General features: G+C 37.1%; 1 long non-coding RNA gene across 9 annotated transcripts in view; it reads left to right on the forward strand.

Moving 5' to 3' along the window:
* LOC145683311 (uncharacterized) overlaps nt 1-8,119 on the forward strand; it is a 621,166-nt gene extending 613,047 nt beyond the window's left edge. For all 9 annotated transcript variants that reach the window (XR_014131013.1, XR_014131019.1, XR_014131017.1 and 6 more), the window contains one exon: nt 8,092-8,119. This is a non-coding gene — a long non-coding RNA (uncharacterized LOC145683311). The remainder of the gene's footprint in view (nt 1-8,091) is intronic.
* Nucleotides 8,120-8,643: the final 524 nt, after the last annotated feature.

Here is an 8,643-nt window from a genome sequence, read left to right on the forward strand (position 1 = left end):
ATATTTTCAGAAGCGTTTAGGTAGCCCTGAAAAGGGCTGTTTTCGGGAGTTAAGGCGGGGTCATTAATATTGTGTCCAAGACCCTTCTGAATTTATTACACGCTCCATTCTTCTGGGCATGGAATCTATTACATGGGTGACAAATCTATCTCCTTCCCCTACCTCCAGCCATGCTTCGGAAACAAGATGCCACAGGTCATCCTGAGTTCTTGGTGGATCTGCCTCAGGCCAACTTTCCCTTAGAGTACGCTTCACTTCTGCTCACATATTTTCCATGAGATTGAGGTCTGCTCTACGAGGCGGCCAGTCGATTAAATCAATCTCAGGGTGCCCTGCGAACCATTCCTGAACCACACGGGAATTATGTATTGGCGACTGGTATTGCTGGAACTGAATTACACCATCAGGCTGAAGCAGATGGCACCATGATATTACTGATAATGTCTAAGTACTGAGCATTGTCCAGATGTCCTTCAATTCTATGAAGCTGTCCTGCTCCGAGACTGGAAATCCAACCCCAACATAAAATAGATACATGGCCACTGCGATTGCAAGCAGCCACATATCCATGGTCATATCGGGTGCCTCTCGGACGATACACAAAACGGCGTCCCTCCTTTGATGTTGTGAATATGGATTCATCTGAGAAAACTACGTTTTCCCAATTGAGACCCACATTCGCCTGTGCAAACGCGAGACGGTAATTTTGTGGTCGTCTGAGAGTTTTTCCTTCACGGCAGCAACACGGCCACGTAACCCAGCATGACGAAGCCTTCGCAGAGCTGTATGCTTGCTACCAGGAAAGAGAGAAGCTTCCCTTATCTGTCTAGACGTCCTTAGTGGGTCTAACCGGGCTTCGTTTACTAATCTCGCATCTTGGGCTTCGGTTGACACATGCGGACGACCAGAAGATCGTAAATTACCAGTCTGACCTGTAGCACCATATTTCCGAATCCATTGCCTTCCTGTAGAGGCCGGGACACCTACTCGCCTGCTAGCTGCAGTTGCAGAATAACCTTCAAATTCCCATAAAGTAATTACTGCTGTACGTCTATCCAAAGTTACCAATGTTCTGAGCTGTGAGAAGAAAGCAATAGGTAAAAGCTAGTACCTGACGTGTAATTGGTTACTTGCACGACAAGCCTATTGTGGGGAACAGCGTTGCCAGATCTAGCATAATGATGCTAGATCTAGCATAATTTGCATGTCTCTAGCACCTAGATCTTGCTTTTAGCATCCTGCCCAAATCTAGCACAATTTCAGCAAGTTATCAAAAAGCCGTAAAACCTGGAGAAGTTGGTCGTGGGAAGAAAAAGAACGGCAGAAATGTATCCTCTTGCATTGATTCATACACTCGGTAAACCATACAGGCAGTCTTATTTTCCTAAGTAAGTTCGGAACGGCTTTGGGCTTTCTTTTTTGTGGCTCCACCCAGGGTTTTCTAATCCTTTAGCTCCGAGGCATGGGCGGAGCTATGGGGGCCATTCTCCCTCCCCCCCAACTTTTTGACAACTTCACCATTTTTACTTCTGACTTCATGATCATATTTATTCCTGAAATGACAGCTCCGAGACCGACCAAAAATCTGCCCCCTCCCCCAGCAGACGATTCCCAACTCCGCTTATGCTGCGAAGTAATTTTCTTTCGAAATATGTAAACAAAAACTTTGCATTCATTTATACGATATATACGCCATTGAGTTTGGCAACGACTGTAGTAATTTAGTTGAGTTAAAATTTTGGTGCGTGAAGTATTGAGTTCTATCCATGCATGCTTGCTCTCTGTGTATTTTAAGTTACGTTATCGTATCTCAACTTTGTTTTTTTTTAAACTCCTGAATTAGTAATTATGAGGATCTAGCATAATTTGACCGAATCTAGCATAAGTTCGATCAGGTTTTGGAATAATTCCGAGCTGTGAGTCTGGCAACGCTGGTGGCGAACGACTTGGTCAACGACTCGCAAAAGAAATCTGAAAATGGTGCGCCGTAATAATAATAATAAAAACAGTTTTTATAAAGGAATATTAATACATACGGAAAGCTGTTTAAAGAATGAATTGTTATACTGACTTTACACGTATAAAAACATATACCATATACCAAACAGATTGAGCGATATGATTATAGCTGTTTTGAGACGAACACTTTCGAAGTCCAACTTCGGGTGTCTTCGGAAAACAGTAAACTAAAGCTGCTGGTTCGAACCTCCAAAGCCAACCTTAGTAATCGGGAAAAGATGTACAGATATGTTTTTCCTTCTGTTAAATATAATAAGACATTTTGAAATGGTATTAAGTGTAGAAAAAAGTAACATTGATTGAAATACTTAATGATACAATATTTCGAGACTATGTATTCACACTCTCGTTTCGTCATTGTGATTTCCATACGGAAAAGAGCATTTACGTATGAGCTCAGTTATATTTCAGAAGCAGCTTCTGAAAAGCGGTCATGTTAGCTCAGTGGTACACCACCGAGCGTTTAAATCGTGAGTTCGATACCCGTTCAGGTGAGATTCCTTTATGATATTCTACTTTCCTCAATGCATGAAAATTATGTAAAATAGTTACATTACAATTCATCAGTTGTATATATTTTCATATCATCAGTTGTATATATGAGTTGAATATATATATTCATATCATCAGTTGTATATATCAGTTGAATATATATATTCATATCATTTCACGACATAAGTAATTCTTATCTTTAAAATATAACATCTGAGGTATTCACAGAACGTCGGTGTGTTATGTGTGAATATTGAATACAAATTTAAAAAATCGTGTAATAGCAATAAATAAGTTATGTAATATATTTATTTGCAGCTACTTTCATCGCAGATAACTTCTCAATATTCGCATTACAGCATTTAGGTAGAACATATCGAAAATCGGATCGTGGTTCAAGACAAAAAAACTAGCTAGCCCCAAACTGTCACGTAAGAAATTCACGAATCGCAAAAGTAAAGTGAAGAGATTGAGAGCGGTAATTCCTTAATCGCTCTCTCTCAACTCTCTCTTATCTGCATTTATACATATAAAAGTGTATGTATGTATGTTCCATCATAACTCATGTATGACTAGAGCAGGGTTTCTCAACCTGGGAGTCGCGGCCCCTAGGGGATCGCGAAGATAGGCGGAAGAGATAAATATAGTTAGAATCTAATACCAGAAATTATTTTTAAATATCATTTTTAATTTTGTTCTGATAGGCATAATTTTATTTTTTATACACACTGTAAAGAACAATAAAAAATAAGTCTACTGAACATTTTCAAAGGGTGTAGAATTCGTGTTACTATTCGGTTCAAAGTCTCTTGTCGTCGCGAATTCTGTCGAGAAATTTGAAGCTTAAAATATACAAAACGATAATCATGCCTGTTGTTCTGTATGGTTGTGAAACATGGTCGCTTACTCTGAGGGAAGAACAAAGACTGAAAGTATTTGAGAACAAGATCCTTAGACGAATATTCGGACCCAAGAGAAACGGGAATGGGGAATGGCGGAAACTTCATAACGAGGAACTACATAATTTATACGGTTACCCAACATTGTTAGGGTCGTCAAGTCTAGGAGGCTTAGGTGGGCAGGTCAGGTAGCTAGAATGGAAGAAAGTAGAAACGCTTTGAAAGTCTTGACTGGAAGACCAAACGGAAAACGACCATTAGGAAGACCTAGTGGCAGATGGGAGGACAATATTAAGATGGATCTCGCTGAGATAAGAATACAAAGTAGAAACTGGATCCAATTGGCTAAGGATAGAAGTCAGTGTAGAGCTTTTGTGAACGCGGCATTGAACCTCCGGGTTCCATAGGCCATAGAGTTAGTTAGTTAGTAGAGTTGTTTAAAAATGAATTTAAATCAAAGAGGTATGATATAAAACTAATGAGAACTGTATATAGAAATACTAGAAAAATACACATGAAACAAAACCTGCACATTGAAATACAATTAAAATTAAAACCTAATGAGATACCTAAGCATGGTGTAATTTCACTAGTGCAGCAATGCCCGGTTCAATCTTCATGACGAATATTATCAAGCCGTTTTCAACTGATAAGCGATTTCTTATCTTTGTTTTAATGTTTACCATAAAAAAAAACACTTTCGCACAAGTACGATATAGCAAATGGAATTATTACTTTTAAAGCAGCAATCACCAGACCAGGATATTCTTCTCTCCTCATCAGGCAGAACTTGTCCAAGTCTTCGTTACAGAAAACCAGTTGCAAAGACTTGTCGCATGATCATTCTATTATTTGGTCAAGAAGTTGTGGGCTTAGATCGGATACGTTAATGGCCTCTTCAATGAAGGAGGTTAACATCCATCTTGAACCAGCACCTTCGTCGTTGGGAATATAGATATTACAGTTACTGTATCCACTGTCAGTGCCGGGCGCCGAAAAGAGGGGCCACACATTTCGGAGGAAGTGTGTTACTCAAGTTAGGAAAGTGCATGTGCACATGTGTAAAATAGAAGGAAAAACGTAATAAAATGTGCTCAAAATTAAGGAAAGGTAGGGTTTATTTTGAAAATGTTATTGAGCTTCGTGCCAACCATGGTGGCGCTTCGTAGCTAGTCTGTCGACGTCACTCATATATACGGTGACATCGTACTATACTCTCGCCCCGGGCAATGATTTTCCATGGCACTGTTCACTATAAACAAAAAAAAAATGGATTCTACTATTATAGAAATAGGTATGTTAAAAATCCCACACAAGCTTATTATAAAACAAATTATAAAAGGGTCGCTGGCAAGAGCGTGTGATAAAAGGGGATCGTGATAGGTATTAGATTGAGAACCACTGGCCTAGAGTAATTTTAACCACATTTCTTATAGTTTCAAAAAGAGTGCTGTCGGGTTACCTATGGTGAATGGGAGGGGGATACATATAAAAGATTGCTAGAAAATGATCGATATTAGATTCATAGTTTTCGGGGTCGCTTAGATAAATAGTGAGACTTTCAATTTCGCTTAACTCCGATTAAGCTCTCATTAGTAGGGATGGGCACGAACGACTTTTCTTTGAAACTCGACTCGACTCGAAACAGACATCTTTGAGGTCTACTTCTACCGTCAATTTCTACCGTCAATCATTTCTACCGTCAATCAATCAATTTCTACCGTCATTGGCTCAAGCACCTGTTTGTTACAATACTGGTGGGTCTGACCTTTACGATATATAATGGCAAAGTGTTTCTCATCTTCCGAATTAAAATGAATTTAAATTTATCATATGTAATTATTTCTTTGTTGCCTTACAGACACATTTCAGTAGAAAATAGGGTGAAATTTAAAAGTTTCGAATCAAGGAAAAGTAGACCAACGTTAAAAAAAAAAAAAGAGAGAGAGAGAGAGAGAGAGAGAAACTAATTTTCTATATAATTAAGCATGCCGTACTAATTGGACATGCCCATGTAATTAAGTTTAGAATACAAATTTTATGGCCATTTTTCTCTAACTTTATGGCTTGATTGCCTTATGCTCGGAACGCTCCATATATTAAACATAAACCTATATGGAGCATTTAGAAAATTCAAAAAGAACTTTAGTTTGCATTACTCAATTTTTTTCTCAACTAATATCAATCGTTTTCGATTATTTTTACAAATCAACCCACTACCAATTTCCAATATATAGAAAATGCACCCCCGTCCCCCCGCTCATAAAAGGCAATTTTAAAAATGCCAGGGCATATTCTCTTTATTTTTAATAAAGAGTTATATGCTGAATTTCAGCTCTCAGTTGAACGGCTTGTGAGATACTAAATTTTTCGCAAAAATTCGGACTTCTACTCCCCCTAAGGATATGTATTATAATGAAAGTGACACGCGTATGATAACTTCCCAGTTGGGATTGGAGCCTGATTATATACCAAACGTCAATTCCTTTGACTTTGCAATTTGACCGTGATGATTACGCAGACATAGTCACTTTCAATTTTTTATGATACATATCCTTATTTCATATGTTACAGATGATTCAAAAATATTTTTTCAAGCAGTTAGCTCCTCTAGAATCTCACAGGCTGCATCCCAAAATCCAACTCCTACTATCCTATGACAATCCAAAAGTGACTGAACTTTTTTATTAGGAACAAATGACAAAAGAAAAATGGAGATCTTGAAAGTAAAATGTAGAAAAGCTCGGTGCCCCCAATAACTCCATATTTCTCCGCCCCTTCATTCCGAACTTAAAAATAAAACTTAATTCGAATATGGTTAATTAGTGAATTTATTACAGTTAAATTCCACTCACTACATGCTACAGCTACAACTATGTAAGAAAAAATAACAACTGTGAAACATGTTCTGAATTACTATTACATTTCTTACGCTATTATTAAACATATTAGAATAGTAAAAGAGGATTGTTCGTGAAATAGTATATTTGCTCATGATTTTTAACTTTTCATACGGAAAAAATTAAAATATTATTCAAGTTTTAAAATTTGCACTCTGCAAATATGTTGCCCTCTAGGCAATGGGACTAATGTGGACTAATGGGAAATGCTGCACTCTTAGCGGCGCTGAAAACTTATGATTCGATTCTAATATCGGTTGATTTCGATATCTTTATGTCGCTACGTAACCACCCTGGGTGCTAATGGGAGCTTAATTGGACTTGAATTGAAAGTAGAGCTATTCACCTAAGCGACCACGAAACTATGGATTCAATAATAATATCGACCCGTTTCTAGCATTTTTGATATGTATCCCGACAGTACTCTTTTTCCAGACTGTAAGAAATATAGTTAAAATTGCTCTAGATATATCAGAATTATGTTGAAACACACACATAAATCCACTTTTATATTCTGTATAAATAGAGAGAGAGTGAGCGAGCGAGCGAGCGAGAGACGGCGACTCAAGGCATCACCACTTCCACATTGCAAAAGCATATATCAGGAATTGAATTGAAAATCTATGTAAAGACTTTCTGCTATGGCATGCGTCATAAGGACAATTCCAGTCTGCTCACGTGACCTTTGGGGTTCATGAATTTTTTTGCGAGGGTTCCGACTTTGGATTCTCTGTTTATACCCTCTGTTTATGCATCGAATAACTTTTCAAGAACATAAATGACATTCTATATTATGAATGTTGAGAATTACTCTCTATATGACAAATAGCTGCAAATAAATACACTACATGATTTATTTATTGCTATTGAACGAGTTTCTTAACTTGTATTTACATCCTCATATATAATACCGACCTACTGTGAAAATTATCTCAGATGTTATATTTTAAACATAATAATTACTATGTTCTGCAATTATTATGTTATATATAAACAACTTATGTATTTTAATGTAATTATTTTATATAATTTTTCATGCATTGCGGAAAATATAATTTTTAAAAAAAGTATTGACCCAGATGGGATTCGAACTCACAACCTTATGATTTGAAATCCAACAGCTTACCAATGAGCCAACACAAGGACCTCTAGAACTAAGCTTCTAGCGATGTATAACGGATCTCAAGATAATTATGACATTCATATCCATGACAAACGCTGTTTCTGTTCTACTTTGACTTTTATTTTAGTACTCAGGCGATAATTATGTTCTATTTCTTAACTTTGAGCATTCTTTTACATATGGAAAGATTCTTTAACGTATTTAAATGCTCCATTACGTATAGAGAGCTAAATGACAAACAAGCATGTGCAAGGTTTCGAAATATTGTATCATTAAGTATTTCAATCAATGTTGCTTTTTTAAACACTTGGTAACAAGTCTTATTATATTTAAAAGAAGAAAAACACATGTGCAAACTTTTTCCGGATTGCAAAGGCTGGCTTGGAGGTTCGAACCTGGCTTACTTTTTCCCGAAGATACCCGAAGCTGGACTTAGAAAATTTTTGCCTCAAAACATCAATAAAGAATGCGCTCAACCTTTTTGAGACAAGGTGTACAGATGGCGCTAACAAGGAACAGAATCATACTGAAGATACTGCTTCACTTATTCACCACCACTTCTGAAAATCTTTGTAAGTAGTGATATTCTCTGATCGCCCTATAATTATGTTGCTATATATGTTTTTTAAGGAGCTTATATTTTTTCTTTATGTTGCAGGGTGTGTCTGCCGACACGACATTTGGGGTAAGTACTTATAGTCATTTACTTGCTTTTCTTGTTTAGCAGTGAAACTTATATTATTTTTTACTTCTGTAGTCTCATACAGAGTCCCAACAAAAACCATCGACTGCATCGTTTTTTGATGAGGACTGGCTATAAAGCTAGTCGTCAAATCTGGGATATTCTAGCACATACTGAAACGTGTATTTGATACAGTTAATGAAATTTGTACCCACTCATCAATATCTCTTGTTTTATTTCTGTCCACTTTTTGAATACAGAGTGGCAAAGTGTAGCGTTCGTATGCCACAATAGGCAAAATTTTCTATTCACTATCTTGCTTTCATTATCTGGAGGGAATTTACAACTTTGCGTGTTTTCACGGTGTTCCGTGCCTTATGTCCATGTAAATCAAGGGTATAATACTCGAACTTGAAACGTACTAAGGACTCTTTTCAGTGCCTACATAGGACGAACGGAAAATATGAAATTAAAATCGCACACAAATATGGTACCTAAATTTTCTAAGAAAGTACATAAAAACCTAAA

This window comes from Thermobia domestica, chromosome 4 (assembly GCF_964235325.1).
Source record: "Thermobia domestica chromosome 4, izTheDome1.hap1.1, whole genome shotgun sequence".
In the NCBI taxonomy this organism is placed as follows: Eukaryota; Metazoa; Arthropoda; class Insecta; order Zygentoma; family Lepismatidae; genus Thermobia; species Thermobia domestica.